Source organism: Triticum aestivum, chromosome 1B, assembly GCF_018294505.1.
Source record: "Triticum aestivum cultivar Chinese Spring chromosome 1B, IWGSC CS RefSeq v2.1, whole genome shotgun sequence".
NCBI lineage: Eukaryota > Viridiplantae > Streptophyta > Magnoliopsida > Poales > Poaceae > Triticum > Triticum aestivum.
This window is the reverse complement of record NC_057795.1, coordinates 353,052,887-353,074,854: the sequence shown is the minus strand read 5'-3', so window position 1 is coordinate 353,074,854 and position 21,968 is coordinate 353,052,887.

Genomic DNA, 21,968 nt, shown 5'->3' with positions numbered 1-21,968 from the left:
GCAGCAGGACGGAGGTCACCATGGAGCCCAAGACGGCGTCATCGGCAGTGCTTTTGGCAGTCGAAGACCACCTTTAGTCAGGATAGCTTGTACTGGTTGTCCCCTTTCAAAATGGCCGTTGTTGGCTTCCTTCCCGCTCAATATTTGGGAAGAGGACCAGGGCCCCTATAAATAGAGCTAGCCACCACAGCAGGAGGGGGACATCTAGATCCAAGGGAGAACCAAGCCTCAGGGAACGGAATCCTTCCCAAGTAGAGCACCCACCAAGCACAAGAACACCCCTCGCGAGGATGTTCTTCCTCTGTACTGTTCATCATCAGCCCCAGAGGTCATCCACCACACCACACACTGGATTAGGGTATTACACCACAACGGTGGCCCGAACCAGTATAAACCTTGTGTCTCTTGTGTTGTTCATCGTGTAGCTTAGATTTGCGTCGAGGCTTTGGGCGTGGATCGGTAGGGAGAACATCTTCATGTGCACCCTAGAGTTCGAACCTTAAGGGTTTTGCCGGAACCCCATAATCCAACATTTGGCGCGCCAGGTACGGGTGCGCTGGAACCTTCTTTCCGTTGTTCTGCATCTAGTCGCTTCGTCGCGTCCATGGCAGATGCTCGCCGAGCTCGCGCCGAGCGCCGGGCTGCCCTCAGCGCCCGCGCCGCCCAGACGGCTCCCGTCAGTGGGCCTCCTTTCCCCGTCGCCTGCTGCCAACGCCGCCACCGGCCCGACGGGGAACAAGCAGCAAGCATCTTCGCTGCACCCTTCGGTGCGGCGGGAAGGCCGCACCGCCACTCCATCGCTGACCCCAGCTGGTTAGTCGTCTCATGCTCGTCACGCTCCCACGGACGCGCAGGCCACGTTGCTCCTGGAACATGAGCTTCTGCACTACCGCCCCGTCGACGACCTCTATGAAGAATGGCTCGCTCGCATCACCGAGCTCGTCAGCACTGCAGGGGGATCTCCCGCGCCATCCCTCTCGCTGCCTCACCCTCCGTCATGCGTGGGCGACGCAGCTCAGGGAGCGCCTCCGCAACCTCCTCCTCAAGAAGGCGCCCTGGCTCCAAGGCGCGCGGCCCCCGGGTGCGACCCGCCGTGTCCGGTGCCTGCGCAGCAGGAAAGATGCTGCCAAGAAATCCCTCGGCGTCAAGGAGGCGCTCATGTGCTCCCTTCACCAGCATGACAAGATCGCATCCCCGCGCAAGTACGCTGAGTCCTCGCGCTGCCCCTGGCGGCAGCACGCGGGAACCACCAAGAGCAAGCTCTGCACCAGCCAAGGGCTCCGGTGACTAAAGCGGTTTGCCGCGCTTTCACCACTGAGCTGCATAGCGTTGCTTGGCCCGGCAAGTTCAAGCCGGACCTGCGTCCTCGCAGCGACGGCACTGCCAACCCCGTGGAGTTTCTGCAGCTCTACGAGCTGGGCATCGAGGCGGCCAACGGGGACAAAAAGGTATGGCGAATTGGTTCCCCATGGTGCTCAAATATGGTGCCCGCACTTGGCTCCTGAACCTGCCGCCCGGCTCAATCTACTCTTGGGACGAGATGCAGAGCCGTTTCATCGCCAACTTCCAGGGCACTCGCGACCGTCCTCCGGCCGTGGGTGACCTGCGCCGCATCAAGCAATAGCCTGGAGAGACCCTGCAAAAGTACATTCAGCGCTTCAACAGCGCTCGCCTGAAGATCCCCAAGGTGACTGAGGAGGCCATCATCTTAGCGTTCTCTGATGGCATCCGCAACGTCAAGATGAAGGAAGAGCTCTCCATCCACGAGGATTCGGACACATCTCTGAAGTTGTTCACCCTGGCAACCAAGTGCGCGAGAGCTGAGGAAGGGCGCCTCTCCCTCCTCGAGCTTCCAGCTGCAGACCTCGAAGAGAATAAGGCCAAGGCCAAGGACGTGAAGCACAAGGGAGCAGATGTGCTCGCAGCAGAGCCAGACACAAAGCGCGGCAGGGACCAGCCGGAGTTATCCAAGGGCAACCGATTCTGCGCCTACCACAACCTCTACACCCACAACACCAACAAATGCCAGGATCTCAGAGCCGTTCGAGAAGGACGCAACGATCGCCACCCCGAGCACAACGACCGGGCCTACGACCGAGGACGAGGAAGAGGAGGAGGACGATGGGACGACCGAGGCCCTCGCCAGGAGTGGCATGACCAACCTTGCAAGGGCTGCTGGCAGGACCAGCCTTGCGAGGGCGCCTGGAGGGATCAGCCTCGCGAGGACCACTCGCAGGACAATGCATGCCTTCCTCCTCTGCCACCACCGCCAAGAAGGAATGACGACCACCACCAGGACTAGGGGGCTGGGGGCTTCCAGGAGCCGTGCGCTATCGCTTGCATCTTAGGCGGTGCCCAGGCCCCAGCCTCTCAGTGCATCTTCAAGCAGTTTGCTCGCGAGGTGAACGCAGTCCTCCCCAAGCTGGAGGCCATGCACCCTCTGAGGTGGTCCAAGTACGCCATCACGTTCAGCTCAGCAGATCAACTAAAGTGTGTGGCAACCGCCGGCGTCCTCCCGATGCTTTGTTCCCCAGTCATCAGCAACGTGCAAGTTACCAGGACCCTCACCGATGGTGGCGCAGGGCTCAATGTTCTGTCCGTCAAGATGTTCGACTACCTTCAAGTGCCATATGATCAGCTTCAGCCTACCAAGCCTTTCTCAGGAGTGATTGACGGCTCCACCACCACGATAGGGCAGGTTTGCCTCCCTGTCATGTTCGGGCAGCGCGACAAGTACCACAACGAGCTCATTGACTTCGACGTCGCCCAAATTCACCTGCCATAAAACGCCATCCTCGGGTATCTAGCCCTGGCTAAGTTCATGGCGGTTACCCACCATGGCTACAACGTCATCAAGATGCCAGGGAGCGGCGGATTCATCACAGTCCCCTGCGAAGAGAGAGACGCGTTGTGCTCCCTTGAGCGTGCCTTCCTCGGGCAGGGTTCCTAAGGCAGTCCCCAAGAAGAAGGAGACATCGCCCAGCTCAAGGCCTCAGGAGGTTGGTATCTCGGGTGGTGCCGCGTCAGGATCCGCGCCCGCGCGAGGGGCGCCTCCCTTCATCGCATAGGAAGGTGTGCCCGGCGCCCTCCTCGGGCAGGGCTCGGGGGCTCTCTTTTGGAGTGTGTCGGGGGGATGAACCCGAGGCAGGCAACGGAACCCGGATCTATTTCAAAAACAGCAGGGCCCGCATCGCCCCGCAAAACCGGCGTGCACCAGGCCGGGTCGCTCGACCCGGCAAGGCGCGCAACCCGGCCAAGACCCTCGACTTGGCAAGGTACGTCGACCCGGTCGTAGTGGCCGGCGCAAGGCAACTCAACCCCGTGCAACCTTGGCTTCCCCAGCAAGCCAGCCCACCCGTGGCGTCCACGGCAACCCAGCCACGGGTCAGCTCCCGTCCCATCCAGGCCGTACGATGGGACGAGACCGCAATCACCGATGACCAAGACTATAGTGCCCCCGCCCATGCCCGTGATCAGCCAGAGCGTGGCAACAGTGCCCCTTACCTACCCGCTGACCAGGGCTGGCACGGCAACAGTGTCCCCGCCCTCTCCGCTGACGACAACAAGCGGCGGCCTGACGGAGAACACTGTGCACGGCTCGACTCGGCCACGCCATGACGATCGACAAGATGACGCATAGTCCCCCTAGGCACGCGGGGCCCGCACCTAGGGGAACCTGGCAAACCACTAGCCCCCAAGCGGAACCCAGCCCGGTGTCCCGGGCACCGACAATACGGACCCATCGATGTACCCCTGGGTGGGTTGATCTATAAAACCCCCCAGGAGTCCACGCCCACAGGGGCAACACAATGGCATGATACGTGAGATCCCCGGCATACAAAGCCACTCGAGATAAAACAAGCAAGATAGGACTAGCCACTACGTAGCAACACCAGGGAGAAGGAGCAGCCCGAGCCTCGGCCAGCCTCCTTCCTCCTCGATACAGCTCCACGAGCGACACTGTACTATCGACCATCCAACTAAACTCGGCAGGACTAGGGGTGTTATCTCTCCGGAGAGCCCCGAACCTGGGTATGTCTGGTGTCCCGTGCCCGCGCATATCAACCTCGCCTCCCAAGCCCACCGGTGCCCTCGAGCCTCCTCCTCTCTTTAGCCATCCCTTGACATCTGCCGTGTGCCCACCACGACAGTTGGTGCCCACCATGGGGCAGCTCGAGGAGCTGGCCGGAAGCATGCTTCGGACGGGGCCCTTCTCCTACTCCGACGAGTCCATCACTCTAGCGGACGACGTCATCGGCACGCTCGCCGCCTCCTTCACTGTGCTGCACATCTCCGACGCGCTCGCGGCCGACGAGTACCCCAGTGAGGTGCTCGGCTACTCCGACTCCCCGCTCCCTCTCAGCGGCGGATTCACTGCCGCGGCGATGGACGCCCACGTGGAGGTATTTGTCATCGGCGATGGCGCCTCTTCCTCGTCGAGCAATGCGAGAAGAGTCGCTGAAGCCGCGGCCGCCACGGCACGGATGGAGCCGTCCGACCCGCTGCGCGCCGCGATGCAGAGCCTCTGCATCCCCATCGGCACCGATGTCGACGCCACCAACGTCGCTGAAGCCCGAACCCAGCTCGAGGACAGGCGCCAGCAGATGCTGGACCTGTCCGAGACGTTGGCCGTCACCAGGCGCCGCCTGGAAGCTTCTCAGATGGAGAACGACACCGCCCACGGATTCACGCCCGCCGCGGCCGAGCCAAGTCGGGTTGATACTCGCACCCGGGGAGGAGCGATCGGTCGGGCCTTCGGCACCGTCCGGACCGTCTACGAAACCCCAGTCAAGAACATGCGCTCTGCGGAGGCAGCCGTGGTCGGCCTCGACCAACTCGCGGGCGAGGAGCTCAAGGAGCACATCGGGCGGATGGACGAGCTTTCCCACGCCGTGAACACCCAGCAAGATCGCCTCAACCAGCTCGCCAAGCCGGCGGGGTCCGGCTCCGCACGCCTTGGCAGAGCCGGTGAACTCCTGCACATGGCCTCCTCGCCGCCCGGCGAGGCGCACTCCGGCCAAGTCCGGACCCGGCGCAACCCGGCCGGCACCGCCACCGACGCTCTGGGAGCGAGCCCGCCCCAGAGACCTAGTGCGGACCCGACCAGCCTGGCCGGCGTCTGGCTCTAGCCGACCCGACCCCTTGGGGCCTGGCCGCCAGTCGACTCGGCCTCCGCGCCATCGACGAGGCCGACGCACACCACCGCATCGATCAGCTCGCTCGCTCCCTGGAGGTGGAGGAGAGCGGCACTATCGGGCCAGCGTGTTTCGGCCCACGCATCTGGGAGGAGCCCTTCCCCAAGTGGTTCGTGCTTCCCCGCGACACCCCCAAGTACAATGGGACTGTGAAGCCAGAAGACTCGCTCACCGACTACACCACGGCCATTGGCATCACCGGTGTCAATCGTCGTCTCGCCGTGTGCTGCGCACCGCTCATGCTCCAAGGGTCGGCCCGCACATGGTTGAACAGCCTGCCGATGGGCAGCATCAATGCATGGGTCGATTTTGAGGAAGCGTTTGTCCGCAACTTCACAGGGACATACAGACGGCCTGGTCGCCCCAGCCATCTCGCCATGTGCGTGTAGGGGCCGACGGAGACCGGCCGCGAGTACCTCGCACGCTGGACCGAGCTCCGGAACAGCTGCGAGGGCGTCCATGAAGTCCAGGCGATCCAATACTTCGTCAGCGGGTGCCGAGACGGCACCCTCCTCGAGTACAAGCTTCTACGCTCCGAGCCGGCTACCATGGCCGCGCTCATGGTGACGGCGGACAAGTACGCCAACACCGACTCCGCCATGAAGATCCAAGTGGCGCTGGATGAGGCCGGCAAGGCGAAGCCGGTCCCTCCTCAGAAGCCGGCAGGCGAAAGCAGCCGGCAGTAGCACCACCAGAACAAGCGCAAGGTCGAGCAGCCGACGCAACATCACGACAACCGGTTCGTCGCGGCCGCCGAGTCCGCGGCGGACCCGGCAGCGAAGCGCCGACAGACCGGCAAGATGGCATGGCAACCCGCCATGAGCTTTGAAGAGATGATCAACGCCCCATGCAAGCATCACAGCGGCGCAAGACCCTCCACGCACACGCTCCGAAAGTGTGCCATCACCCAGTGCATCATAAGGGGCGACGTTCCGCCTCCTCCGGCTCCAGCTCCAGCTCCGGGCACGGGGCAGCCTCCACCGCCGCATCCCGCCGGCGGTGAGATGCGGAATGACGCCTACCCGGACCAGAACGCGGCCTACGTCGTCTTCACCAGCCTCGGCGACGACAAGCGCAGCGAGCGCCTCCTCCGGCAGGAGGTGAACATCATCGTCCCAGCCAAGACGGATTTCATGCATTGGTCAGATCGCCCGATCACCTGGACCCGGGAGGATCACCCAGCGGTCATGCCGAGTCCGGGTGGATACGCCCTCGTCCTCAACCCTACCATCATCGCACGACGCACCTGCAAGTTCTCTCGAGTCCTCATCGACGGCGGCAGCAGCATCAACATCCTCTACCGCGACACGATGACCAAGCTCGTCCTCAAGGCCGAGGACCTGGAGCCGACCCGGACCGTCTTCCACGGCATCGTACCCGGCCTCTCCTGTTCACCCATTGGCCGGGTCTGGCTCGACGTCCTGTTCGGCGACAGCAGCCACTTCCGACGCGAACCAATCTGGTTCGAGGTGGTGGACCTGTCCAGCTGTCAGGACCCCGACTCAATGCCACATCGATCTAGCATGTAACACCTCATATCACTTTGCGGCCTTACGCACGGTATTCCCATGGGTGTCGCCCGGGACCGTTTGCGCCTTTTGGCACACGTATATGATAGTGTCGCTAGCATCCATATGATAAAGAGCCCGGGCTGACATGGCTAGTCGTAAACCCAAAGTGGCACAAACTTACAGGGAAAGGCATCCATGACCCAGCATCGAACGTGTCGGTCATCAGCGAGTGAATCCAGGCTGTAGCACTTGGCTAGCAGGACTCCGGTGAACCGGGCTGTAGCGGGCTAACAGGACTCCGGTATTCATCGCGTGACATTTCCCCGAAGGGACAGACACAGGAACGAAGAAGGACACATGCCGGCCAGCCTAAGTGTTCCGGAGCAGTAGCAAGCTACCATGGCTCAATGGAAGCACTATGAGGCATTTCCCGGTAAGAGAGGCTACTAAGGATAAACAACTAGATAGTCAGATCCCACACATACCAAGCATTTCAATAACATACACACAATATGCTCGATTTGTGCAAATACAACATGGCATCACAACATGACTCTACAACTCAAGTATTTTATTCAATAGGCTCCAAGGAGCGAGATATTGCAAACATAGGTCTCGTGACCCAACATTCAGAGCATACAAGTCAAGGCACAAGCGGAAGCTTAACATGTCTTAGTACAGACATCTACAAATGAAGAAGGCTGAGAAGCCTGACTATCTACAAGATCTTGCCGAGGGCACAAGATCGTAGCTGAGGTAACAAGCTAAACGTCAAAGTCCACATGGAACTACTAGTGAGACTGAAGTCTCTCTGCAAAAAACATAAAATAGGCAAACGTGAGTACAAATGTACCCAGCAAGACTTACATTAGAACTAACTACATATGCATCATTATCAACAAAGGGGATGGCGGGTTTTAACTGCAGCAAGCCAGCTTTGACTCAGTGGCTATCCTAAACTATGACTGCAAGTAACTCTTTTGAGGTGGCGCACACGAGTCCACATATTCACCATATCAATACACCACTATGGATCCGCTCCCGTCTCCCTACGAGAACGCCATCCATAGCACTCACGCTTATCTTGTGAGTTTTAGAGTATCCACTTTCACTTGTCTATGAACTGTACAGGCAACCCAGAAGTCCTTTCCCAAGGACACAACTATTCGAATAGATGATGTTAACCCTGCAGGGGTGTACTTCTTCACACACGCTCTCGCCACTTACCACCATGTACACGTCGTGTATCTCGGCAACCTTCAAGTGGAAGCCTGGTGAGGGAGTCGGCCACGACCTGACTAACCACACAAGTCTCTCGTCCAGGTTTATCGCCTATTCGGGTTCCATCCGCAAGGAGATCAGGCCGGGGTGTCGCTCACGGCCCCAAACGATGTGAGCAGGGTTCCCAAGCCCACCATCCGGGTGCCACTTGGTACACCGTGCCACTGGGCCTAGTCTGTCCCAAGCCCACCAGTACCGGGTACCACTTGGTAGACTACTAACACTACCTACAAACACCAAAAACTAGTTGCAACTCCTGGACAGAGATCAGGTTGATTAATAAGTCGAGAGAGCCTGGAGCGCCCATAGCCCAATGTGTGGTAGTAACTGTTCATGGATCACAAACACAGAACTCAGTTCCTGAGGACAGTTTCAATGAGACAACCCACCATGTACTCCTACATGGCCTCTCATTTCTACCTTTACCAAATCATGTTCACACACTTAGCTCTCAACAGTAGGACATGTTCACCACATTCCAATTCATCCCCGATGAATCTGACCTGACTCAACTCTAAGCAGTAGCAGGCATGACAAACAAGCATGAATGAGTAGGCACATCAGGGCTCAAACAACTCCTACTCATGCTAGTGGGTTTCATCTATTTACTGTGGCAATAACAGGTCATGCAGAGGATAAGGGGTTCAACTACCGCAGCAAGTACCAAATGAATCGTTGTTGTCCTAATGCAGTTAAAGAGAGCAGGAGCGAGAGAGTGGGATTGTATCGGAATGAACAAGGGGGTTTTGCTTGCCTGGCACTTCTGAAGATAGTATATCTCTTCATCGGTGTCATCGATCACATCGTCGAAACGCGTCTATCGAGAGGGGGGCAATTACCGGCAACTGAGAAAGAAACACAATCAATGCAATGCACAATATGATGCATGCTCATGACATGGCAATATGAGTGTGTTGGCCTAGTGCAACTACAACCAGATGGACTTAGGTCATTTTGAACCAAAGGTTCAATCCCAAACTCAAATTATGAATTTAAATGGTGCCTTATCGTGTTTTGATATAAACAGCAGGTATAAGTTGCTTTACCATGCATGAAACCAGTGCAGATGGATAGATTGGATATTTCTGATCATTTTTCATATATAACTTATTTCATTCTAAGCTACGGTTGATTTTATATGATTTTTAGAAGTTTCGGGCATTTTCTAAAAATAATAAAGCATTTAAGATTTATTTAAATTCTAGAAAGGAATTATGGCGTCAGCATTACGTCACTGTGACGTCATCAAGTCAACGTGGCGGTCCAGGTCAAACTGACCAGGGGGTCCTGCGTGTTTGTGTCATTAGTCTAAGTAATTTTTAGTTAGTCCTAATCCTAACTTAATTAGCAGGCGGGTCCCATTTGTCATAGACCCAGAGGGGTCAAACTGGGCCCACCCGGTCAGCGGAGTCAAACCCGCCGGCGTTGAGCCGCCGGCGAGGCCGAGAGGGCAGAGAGCGTCGGAAATGCTGCCCCGACCACGGTTCGATGCGCGGCTGGGTGCTACGGGTAGCTGGCGGTGTGGCGCATCCAACGGTGGCGGTGGTTGGTGCTGGGGTGGCCGGGAACGACGACGGCGTCGAGCCGGGCGGCGGCCGGAGCTCGGGTGTTCGCGGGACCGGTGCTATAGTGTGCAAACGAGCGCAGCGTGGCGCTGGGAAGACTCTACGCGCGGCGGTCAGCATGTTGGGCACATGCCTGGGACCAAATGGTCACCGGAGCATCACCGGCGATGAGCGCAGGCGGCGGCGCATGCGGGTGAACATGGTGCAGCAGCTACGGCGTGTGAGAGAGGGAGCGGAGAAGGGAGGCAGGGGAAGGATCTCACTTCGGTTGCGTCGAGGTGAACGGCGAGCTCGGGGAGGGGCCGGAGCAAGCGGGGCGGCGATGGCGATCTCGACGGACCGAGGTCGAACAAGACGGCGTGGTCGGCATTCGAGGGCGTCCGGCGGGGCGTGGCTCGGTGAGGGAGTCGAGGACGATGTTGCGGAGCTTCTGGGCGCATCGGTGAGGCGTGCGGTGGCCGGTGGTCGCGCCAATGACGGGCGGCGGTGATGGCTGTGCTCGGGCATGAGAGTGAGAGAGAGAGAGGAGGGGAAGAGCTCGAGAGAGAGTGAGGGGCGGTCGGGGAGGCTGCATGGCTTGTGCGGAGGCATCCAGGGCGGCGGGGACACAGGCAGGCAGGGAGCTCGCATGGCACGCGGAGCGCACGCATGTGTCGGGCACGCGCCCTGTCCGACTGGCGGGAGGACAACGACAACTGGCACAGGCCAGTGGGCTGGGCCGTGCTGGGCCAGGCCAGGTGAGCGCCAGGTAAAATCCTCTCTCTCTCTACTTTCTGTTTTTCTTTTATTTGTTTTCTGTTCTGTGTTTTGAAATAGTAGAAAAACTATTCCATTCAGGAAAACCTTAAAATATTCAGAGGCACATTTGTAAATATTCTCAACAGCCTAAAAATACCTTCAAGGTTATTTGGGCATTTTAAAATATTTATAGGATTTAAATTGCCCAAATGCAAATACTTATGGCTTGGTGCAAAAATCCAGAATAGCCTCCAAAAATATGAAACCATTTTTGGCAGAGGATTAAGCCAGGACCAAAGATGGTGAACATTTATGAAGGCATTTTGCGTTCATTGAAATTCCAATTGTTAGAACCTAGTATTCCAAAGGGGATGTTGGGGTTTGTTAATCCCCATTTCAAGTTTAAGGAAAAAAATTAGACATGATGCACACATGAAGCTATCCTAGTGCAATGCCAGAAGCTAGGGATGTGACAACCCACCCCCACTAAGCGAGAATCTCGTCCCAAGATTCAGGACGTGAGGTAAGAAGACAAAGGGACACAAGCTAATACAATCTTCACGGTCCAGATGTCTTTCTTGAGGATATTGATTCATTGCATCACCTTGATCTTGACGTCTTGCTTTGAGAACTTCATCCAACACGATGACGACAGAAGAAACCCTACAGGAATCGATCTGCATGAAGATCGAGCGACTCATGACCAACTCATGGAGTGAGATGTAATAACATCTCTCGAGTTGGGACACAAGACATGCAATAAGTGGAAAGGAAAAAGACAGATGCCGAAGGTTCAAATTGGTAGGCAACACTTCCACGCTTATACAGATGGTGAGTATGGATCAAAGTGGCGAGGAGATAAGTTGCCATGATTCCATAACGGGGCACCTTAGAGAAGGTGACTCGTAGAATTATTTCCTTAGGTGGCAAAAAGAATTATTTTTGATACCTAGATCATTGAAACTCCTTATGCCAGCCTAAGGCAAATCACAATTGATTGTTTGAACGAATTCGAAAGAATGGCATACTCACTTTGGAAAGAAAACTAGAGTTATAAGACAACTCGACAAACGAAAGGCACATTCCAATGGATACCGAGGATATAACCTAGTGACTGAGGGTGCTCTCAAGAACTTGAGCATTTCCATACCCATCAAGGTTTAACCAACATCCGTGCCAAGGATCCTGGTAACACATCATACTACCATGATGAACGGTGATGGAGGATGTAGGTGCAAAGGAGGACAACACCTTCTCAGATTTCACCTTAGCGAGGCCAAGGAAACAAAATCTGGATGATCGACTGAGAGACATTTAGCACTCCGCTTCTAATGTTCTCCTTGATGTACTGGTTACCACGGTCATGCTCAGAAGCATCAACATAGCCATCAAGTAAAGGTCGGACTTCGGAATACAAAGGATCCATAAGGAACAACTTCTATAATAATTCACTCGAAATCCTCATGGAGATGACGGTCAACCTACTCAGTTAAGATGCTACAAAAATAGACATTTGGCTAGGTGTGTCGGCCAACATCAACCCTGTCGGGACCTACATCATAGACCTTGGAATAGTTCCAACCATCATATCTGCCTGAGATTCAGATCTAGTCGGTAACAGGACATTTCAGACATCATGTCTGGAAAAGAAATTTTGCAACACAAATCGACAAGACGATGTTGCGAGATTCTCAAGAAATGAACTACAATAGCAAGCTCCAAAGCATGAGCTGGTTCTGCTACAAACCTGTGAACACGCTGTCCAAGACAAGCATGCCCACGTAGTAGTCTTATAATAAAAACACTACCGAGTTCAGGTTGGGAAACCATCATCGAGGATATCGAGGTCTTGTGCATTACCATGGATTAGCACTCAGCTCCTTTTCCTAGAACAAATCAATCAGTGGCTTGGTGTGCTAGGAATGCATATAGAAAGAAGGTTGCAAGTCTCCAGACCACAGAATACTTCGCACATATGCATGACTAACTTGGGATGATTCCTGAGGAAGCAAAAACAAACTTTCTCGAGTTCACGGCGGCAACTTGCATCAAATGCACATGAATTAGAGGAAGTCACTTGTTGCATCCAACATATGCTTCATGCACGGAACATGAAGATAATGCTTATAAAAGTTTCCAACACCAGCTTAATGTCCAACAAAATCATGGAGGAGATAAGGATGTTGTCGATGGGCTCAACAACAATTCATCCCGGTTTCCATGAGGATGGAATTCCATAATTATGTGAACAGGTGATAGCATTGGTCAGATCCAAAAGATATAATGGTGTATGCTCGAGGGATCAACCACGAGTAAGACAACATTATGAACATTGTTGGTTCTGATTTGATTTGACGATAGCCCATACTGAAATCAAAGATTGGGTAAGATGATAGATTCATTAACTGATCACGAAGGTCAAACGATGAAAATACCATCTTCCTTCAATACACAAATAAGATATCCCTTAAATTGAACTAAGTTGGACAAGCTCTTATCTTCCAACTCTCCAAGTTGTTGTTTAGCTTATCCAACTAGCTCAAGGTATCCGACACGAATTCTTGGAGAAAGGGTGGTTTACAAGAAAACCAACTTGACCACGAACTCAACATAGCGGTCAGGTGACAACCTGGTGATACTTCCGAGAAGATATTCGGAAAATCACGAACCATCGATATGTTACTAAGCTCGAGAACAATCTTGCTTTTCAAGGCAAGACGATAAGACCAGAAGAGCGAGAGATTGACACAATCCTAACTCATTGATCGAGGAGTGCACCAGAAATAAGGACTAGACAGCACAATTTATCTTAGAATGATGATTCAAGAACCAACACGCTAAGAATGAGAATATTGTCCATTAACTACCAAGCAACGGAGTTGCTAGGAGTATTGATTTCACACATCACAGTTCACTTGTCGGCATTCCGGCTGCGACAACACGGAACCGAGGAATGAATAATGATGGCGAGAAGTATCACTACGTCAAGAATTCACAAGAGATGGTGCAATTCTCATGACAATCCCGACGTAAAGAGGGTAACACTCCAAGGAGGAGCAGAACAAAAGCTGGATTAGTATTTGATCTGCGGAATACAATTGCTTTGACCCAATCCTAGATATGGATGAGGTTCTGGAGCTTGTTTCTCCTATTCATTTTGGAATAGAACGGCTTGACGGACCACAAGAATAGTAGGCATCAATAACATGAATGCACAACTAGTCCTGACTATCAATTGATAGACCGAGGTCAAAATACAACTAAAGAGAGACAACTCAAAGGAACATACGATTTTCTAAGTTGTGGGTGCATAGATTAGCATGTCGAACGAGTTCAACATATTTCTTCCGGATAAGCCGTGCAGAAAGGTGGAACTGGCAGAATCACAACATAGAATCGAGAACTCATCAAGAGCACTCTGGTTGTGATCATTCGGTTCAACGAGGAACTTCTGCCATAAGAAGTTCATGGTATTTGGAAGAAGGAGATACCACGGACCTCGAGGACTATCGCAAAGGTTACTAATATCCTAAAGGTACGAGCAACACTATCAACACGAGATAATTAGAGTGAATCTTGGGTCAAGAACCCAGGAATAGAATGCCTACTAACTAAGTGGCATCACGGGATGCTTTCGAGAATGATGGCCAAAATCATCACACTAGGAATACAAGCATTGCTAGATTACTAGGTGACTCTCTAAGACACCTAGGGTCATAATAATGGCTTCAACATATATGCCGAGGCAACATAGTACCTCAACTCACCGATTAGTGTGATTAACCTGGCCCAAATGGACATTGGGAACAGGAGGAAGGGATTTGCAAATGCATCAGACTGTTTAGAAACCTGGGATGACTCGGATAGCAGAACGGCTATAAATGCTCGAAAAGGGATTTGAGACATCCTACAAAATGGTGGCATAACCACTTGATCATCATAATATCAAGGTTTCGAGATCAATACTTAACATACAGAAGTAGTATGAACTGAACTGAGGCTTGAATCCAACAATCCTATAAGTCTACGGATTAGTAACACATGATCCTGATAGAAAGGAGAGAAATCCTAGTTTCTTAACCCTGTAGGAAAGGTAGGATGACTCAGATCAGAAGGCCATAAGGTAAAGGAGTAAAAAGAGCCTTATGTTCCATCCCACAATCAATTCCCTTATATAACTAAAGAATTTCTAGACTCAACTTCGACCAGTTTGGCTTGGTAATCCTACAGGCAGTCAAGCTCTGATACCAAAGCTGTCAGGACCCCGACTCAATGCCACATCGATCTAGCATGTAACACCTCATATCACTTTGCGGCCTCACGCACGGTATTCCCACGGGTGTCGCCTTACCTTTGCCCGGGACCGTTTGCGCCTTTTGGCACACGTATATGATAGTGTCGCTAGCATCCATATGATAAGAAGCCCAGGCTGACATGGCTAGTCATAGACCCAAAGTGGCACAAACTTACAGGGACAGACATCCATGATCCAGCATCGAACGTGTCGGTCATCAGCGAGTGAATCCAGGCTGTAGCACTGGGCTAGCAGGACTCCGGTGAACCGGGCTGTAGCGGGCTAACAGGACTCCGGTATTCATCGCGTGACATTTCCCCGAAGGGACAGACACAGGAACGAAGAAGGACACATGCCGACCAGCCTAAGTGTTCTGGAGCAGTAGCAAGCTACCATGGCTCAATGGAAGCACTATGAGACATTTCCCGGTAAGAGAGGCTACTAAGGATAAACAACTAGATAGTCAGATCCCACACATACCAAGCATTTCAATAACATACACACAATATGCTCGATATGTGCAAATACAACATGGCATCACAACATGACTCTACAACTCAAGTATTTTATTCAATAGGCTCCAAGGAGTGAGATATTACAAACATATGTCTCGTGACCCAACATTCAGAGCATACAAGTCAAGGCACAAGCAGAAGCTTAACATGTCTGAGTACAGACATCTACAAATGAAAAAGGCTGAGAAGCCTGACTATCTACAAGATCTTGCCGAGGGCACAAGATTGTAGCTGAGGTAACAAGCTAAACGTTGAAGTCCACACGGAACTACTAGTGAGACTGAAGTCTCTCTGCAAAAAACATAAAATAGGCAAACGTGAGTACAAATGTACCCAGCAAGACTTACATCAGAACTAACTACATATGCATCATTATCAACAAAGGGGATGGTGGGGTTTAACTGTAGCAAGCCAGCTTTGACTCAGTGGCTATCCTAAACTACGACTGCAAGTAACTCTTTTGAGGTGGCGCACACGAGTCCACATATTCACCATATCAATACACCACTATGGATCCGCTCCCGTCTCCCTACGAGAACACCATCCATAGCACTCACGCTTATCTTGCGAGTTTTAGAGTATCCACTTTCACTTGTCTATGAACTGTATAGGAAACCCAGAAGTCCTTTTCCGCAGACACGGCTATTAGAATAGATGATGTTAACCCTGCAGGGGTGTACTTCTTCACACACGCTCTCGCCACTTACCACCATGTACACGTCGTGTATCTCGGCAACCTTCAAGCGGAAGCCTGGTGAGGGAGTCAGCCACGACCTGACTAACCACACAAGTCTCTCGTCCAGGTTTATCGCCTATTCGGGTTCCATCCGCAAGGAGATCCGACCGGGGTGTCGCTCACGGCCCCAAACGATGTGAGCAGGGTTCCCAAGCCCACCATCCGGGTGCCACTTGGTACACCGTGCCACTGTGCCTAGTCTGTCCCAAGCCCACCTGTACCGGGTACCACTTGGTAGACTACTAACACTACCTACAAACACCAGAAACTAGTTGCAACTCCTGGACAGAGATCAGGTTGATTAATAAGTCGAGAGAGCTTGGAGCGCCCGGAGCCCAATGTGTGGTAGTAAATGTTCATGGATCACAAACACAGAACTCAATTCTTGAGGATGGTTTCGATGAGACAACCCACCATGTACTCCTACATGGTCTCTCATCGCTACCTTTAACAAATCGTGTTCACACACTTAGCTCTCAATAGTAGGACATGTTCACCACATTCCAATTCATCCCCGATGAATCTGACCTGACTCAACTCTAAGCAGTAGCAGGCATGACAAACAAGCATGAATGAGTAGGCACATCAGGGCTCAAACAACTCCTACTCATGCTAGTGGGTTTCATCTATTTACTGTGGCAATGACGGGTCGTGCAGAGGATAAGGGGTTCAACTACCGCAGCAAGTAACAAATGAATCATTGTTGTCCTAATGTAGTCAAAGAGAGCAGGAGAGAGAGAGTGGGATTGTATCGGAATGAACGAGGGTGTTTTGCTTGGCTGGCACTGTCGGCGTTCTGGGAACGGGGGTCCCCAGACTTGCCTGCCCGCGACCCGCGGCGTGGCTCAAAAGGGGGTCCAGCATGGCCCATCTTCATCAACACAAGCTCAAGACCCTCGCGAGGGGCCAAGCCTCGCGGGGCGGACGACAAGGAGCTTCCTCAGGCACGGCCTCATCAGGGTGGCTTGCGGGGAGGCGGAGAGATCAAGGCGGGGTACCTTGCGAGGTGCTCATGACGCAAGCCATGACGACCAAGGGCGCCAGTCTGGCGCCAGCCCGCGCAGTGTCCTCCTTTCCTCTTTGGTGCAAAGGGAGCAACTGCAGGCGAGAGCATCAAGCAAAGGCATCCATTTCGGTGCAACAAGACCAAGACCAGCCCAACGGGAGGAAGGAAGTCATTGTGGAGCCCAAGCAGGCGTCACCACCAGAGCCTTTGACAGGTGAGGACCAACTTTAGTCAGGATAAGTGTACTAGATGTTCCCCTTCAAAATGGCCAATTGTTGGCGCCCTTCCCGCTCAATATTTGGGAAGAGGCCCAGGGCCTTTGCCTATAAATAGGACTAGCCACCCCCAGGGTAGAGGCATCTAGAGAGAACGAGATCCTCACCAGGAAACCAGTAGAGAGAGCGACTGAACTCCTCCTAGCAGTTCATCGCACCAGCCAAGAACAGACCCTCGCGAGGCTGTTCTTCCTTGTATTGTTCATCATCATCCCAAGAGGCAATCCACCACACCACACACTGGAGTAGAGTATTACACCGCAATGGTGGCCTGAACCAGTATAAACTCTGTGTCTCTTGTGTTGTTCCTTTCGTAGTTTAGATCCTAGCGATTCGGCGAGGAACAGGTAGGTAGAGGGCGAAATCTCCGTGCGCACCCCAGTGTTCGAACCTCAAGGGTCTGCCGGAACCCGAAATCCGACATTTGGCGCGCCAGGTAAGGGTGCACCGGAATTCGTCTTCCGTCGCCCTGTTCTTCTCCGACCATCGCATCCATGTCTGACGCTCGTCGGGCCCGCGCCGAGCGCCGAGCCGCTCTCGCTTCCCGCGTCACCTAGACGGCCCCCGTCGGCGGCCACCCCCGTTGTTCCCCATCGCCTGCCGTCAACGCCGCCACTGGCCCGGCGGGAAAGGAGTAACAAGCATCGTCCTGGCATCCATCCATGAGGCGAGACGGCCGCACTGCTACACCCTCGCTCACCCCAGCTGGTTCTTCGTCCCGCGCGCCCCGCGCGGCCATGGAGGCTCGAGCTGCGCTCATCGCGGCAAACGAGCTCCTGCGCTACCGCCCAGTCGAGGACTTCTATGAAGAGTGGCTCGACCGCGTCGCCGAGCTCGTCCGCGCCGCTGGGGGCTCCCCCGCGCCGTCCTTCTTGCTGCACCGCGCCCCGCCCTGCGCGAGCAATGAAGCTCCGGGGGCGCCTCAGCCGCCTCCCCCTCAAGAAGGCGCCCTGGCCCCAAGGCGTGTGGCCCCTCGACGGAACCCCCTCCGTCAGGCGCCAGCACGGCAAGAGCAGAGCTGCCAAGAAGTCCCTCGCCCGCGAGAAGCTGCCCGAGCGCTCCCTGCTCCGGCTCGTCGCGACTATGTTCCTGCTCCAGCATGTCAAGACCCCGCACTGCTCCCAGCTGCAGCGCATGGGGACCCGCAGGACCAAGCTCTTCGTCACCCAAGGCCTCCAGTGGCCACAGCGGGCTGCCGCGCCTTCACCGCCGAGCTGCGCAGCATCGCGTGGCCCGGTAAGTTCAAGCCAGACCTGCCTCCTCGCTACGACGGCACGACTGACCCTGCAGAGTTCCTCCAGCTCTACGAGCTCGGCATCGAAGCTACCAACGGAGACAAGAAAGTCATGGTGAACTGGTTTCCCATGGCGCTCAAGGACGGGGCCCGCACCTGGCTCCTGAACCTGGCTCCAGGCACAATTTCCTCCTAGGACGAGATGCGCACCCGCTTCATCGCCAACTTCCAGGGTACTCGCGACCGGCCACCCGCCGTGAGCGACATGCGCCGTATCAAGCAGCAACCAGGGAAACCCTACAGAAGTACATCCAGCGCTTCAACAACGCGCGCCTCAAGATTCCCAAGGTGACCGAGGAGGCCATCATATCAGCCTTCTTTGACGACGTGCGGAACGTCAAGATGAAGGAGGAGCTGGCGATGCGTGAAGACTTGTGCACTTCCTTGGAGCTGTTCAACTTGGCGACCAAGTGCGCCAGGGCTGAGGAAGGGCGTCTCTCCCTCCTCGAGCTGCCTGCCGCAGACCCAGAAGAGAAGAAGCCCAAGGCCAAGGACGTGAAGCGCAAGGGGGCTTCCGTGCTCGCGGCAGAACCAGACACCAAGCGGGGCAGAGATCAGCCCGAATCTTCCAAGGGCAGTCGGTACTGCGTGTACCACGACCTCCACACCCACAACACCAATGAGTGCCAAGAACTCTGAGCCGTGCGTGAAGGAAGGGTCGGCCGACGTCCCGACCGCAGCGATCGGGGCTACGGCCGGGGAGGAGGAAGGAACGCAGGGCGCTAGGAAGACCGCGGCCCTCGCAAAGGGTGGAGCGACCAACCTCGCGATGATCGCTGGCAGGGCCCGCCTCGTGAGGAAAACTGGAGGGATCAGCCTCGCGAGGATCGCCCGCAAGGCAATGCAGGCCTCCCTCCGCTGCCGCCGCAGCCAAGGAGAAATGAGGACCGTCATCAGGACGAGGGGGCTGGGGGCTTCCAGGAGCCACGCGCGATCGCCTGCATCCTGGGCGGAGCTCAAGCCCCAGCCTCTCAACGCATCTTCAAGCAGTTCTCCCGCGAAGTAAATGCAGTCCTCCCCAAGCTCGAGGCCACGCACCCTATCAGGTGGTCGGCTTGCGCCATCACGTTCATCTCAGCGGATCAGCTCAAGTGGGCGGCCACAGCCGGGGTCCTCCCAATGCTTTGTTCCCCAATCATCAGCAACGTGCTAGTCACCAGGACCCTCATCGATGGCGGGGCAGGGGTCAACTTCCTGTCCGTGGAAACATTCAACAATCTCCAGGTGCCCTACAATCAGCTTCAGCCAACCAAGACTTTCTCCGGAGTCACCGACGGCTCCACGGTCCCGATTGGGCAGGTCCGCCTCCCTGTCACCTTCGGGGCGCGCGACAACTACCGTACCGAGCTCATCGACTTCGACATCGCCCACATTCGCCTGCCATACAACGCCATCCTCGGGTACCCAGCGCTGGCCAAGTTCACGGCCGTAACCCACCACGGCTACAACGTCCTCAAGATGCCAGGAAGTGGCGGAGTCATCACGGTGCCCTGCGAAGAGAGAGACGCGCTGTGCTCCCTGGAACGAGCCTTCCAGGCCGCATCGCTGGAAGACCTGGATCGCGGAAGCAGGAGGCTTCCCGAGGCCGCCCCCAAGAAGAAGAAGACATCATCCGGCCCAGCCCCTCAGGAGGCAGGCCCCTCAGGGCCAGCGCCTGCTCAGGGGGAACCTCCTTCCATCGCATAGGGAAGCGCGCCCGGCGCCCTCCTCAGGCAGGGCTCGGGGGCTCTCCCCTGGAGGGCCGCCGACCTCGCCAAGGTCACGAGGGAGACGTTTGGGCACCACTTGGAGGCGTGTTTCGAAGCACGTTTCCCTCAAGGAGGAGCAAGGTAAGGAGGGACAAACCCTCAGGAGTTTAGCAAGGCCATTCAGGAGCTACATGAGTCAAGAGTCATGAGAGGCAGTCGCCGTTTACCCGTTGTGGCCCCCATCTAGGCGAGGATGGTGGGCTGCGCATCTGCATCGACATACCAGCGCTCAACCGAGCCGCCTCTCAGGAGCGCCTCTGGCCCTCGCGAGTGGGGCGCTGTGAAGGTCCACCCCACAGCTACGTTCGCATGTCTTATGGCTTGCTGAACGCGGCTGCCACGTACCAGCGCCTCATGAGGGGCATCCTGGAGGCTTAAGAGGTCAGGCGTTCTGCAGCCCTTGCAGAGATGGAGATGGTCCCCGAGGAGCCACCAGCGCCTCCGGAGCCTCCCGAGGCCCCAGGGCCTGGGGGCTTGCGAGGATCGGCTCCCGTAGCCCACCGAGTCTACTACACCAACACCCCTTCGTCTTCAACATCATCAGGTGACATCTTTCAAGTTTCGTTTCCAGCTGGGAGCGCCCTCAGGGCTGCATCATTCCCAGGACGCGTGGGTCCGTCCCTGCGGCGTGTACCCCTTTTGCTCATGTTTTTAGCTTACTTTGTTTGGGGCGCCCATCGGGCTGCAAAATCCCCAAGTGGCTCGGGTCAGACCCAGCAGCGTGTACCCCTCTTGCGTTTATCTTCTGGCCATGCTTTGACCCATCATGCTTGTTATTTGGTGCCTGTCCGTGGCACCTTTTCTTCCTTCATGTCGGCAGCTTGCGCGTTAAAGGGGGGTGCCTGAGAATCATGACTCAGGGCTCCTACCGGCTCTCCAGCCCTCACCCTCTGGCCTTGTCCACGGCATCGCGACCTGGCATACCAGCGACGGCTGAGACCAGCTCGAGGGCCGGGACCCGAGGACGTAGAGTTTCGACATCTACCAAGCTTGCGCGTTAAAGGGGGGTACCTGAGCATCGCGACTCAGGGCTCCTACCGGCTCTCCAGCCCTCACCCTCTGGCCTTGTCCACGGCATCGCGACTTGGCATACCAGCGACGGCTGAGACCAGCTCGAGGGCCGGGACCCAAGGACGTAGAGCTTCGGCATCTAACCAAATTTGCAGGAACACACCCCAAGATAAGGCCCAGTGCTAGGCGCAACTCGCCTTGAGGTAGGGCCTCGTGAGTCCCGCGCTGGCTCACGGGTGCCTAGATACACCTCGCCAGGCCCTACCGTGCCAGCCACGTGTAAGGGTGGGGCTGTAGACGCCCCGAGGGCTCCTCCCGGAGGGGAGCCCCCTCCCACGCACAAGTGGAAGCACCATACTCCGCGCTGGCTGACGACACTGCCGAGGAGCGGCTATGCCCGTACATATACGGAAGCGCTATGCTCCGCGCTGGTGATAAACAACTGAGGGTCGCCCCCGGGCCGCATCAACCTCAGGGAGCCCAGAGCTCAGTGTCTAGCCTCATCGCAACGCCTCCACTCGGGAGTGCCGCGCGAGGGGGCTGGGCACAGGGGCTGCGCCTGGGTCACGCCTAGACGCATGCCACCTAGCCAGGCCCCCCGGGCCTGGTTCATCGCACGTCCCTCCCCGAGTGGAGCCAAGGTACGAAGGTCGTTTGAGCGTCATGGGGGACTCCTGAGCATCGCGACTCAGGAGCCTAACTGGTCACGTAGCGCCTCACTCCTTAGTTCTGAAAGGATAACGGCGGTTGAGGTATGCGCGGGGCCGGGCTCTGCAGACGTAGAACGGTAGATCCACCC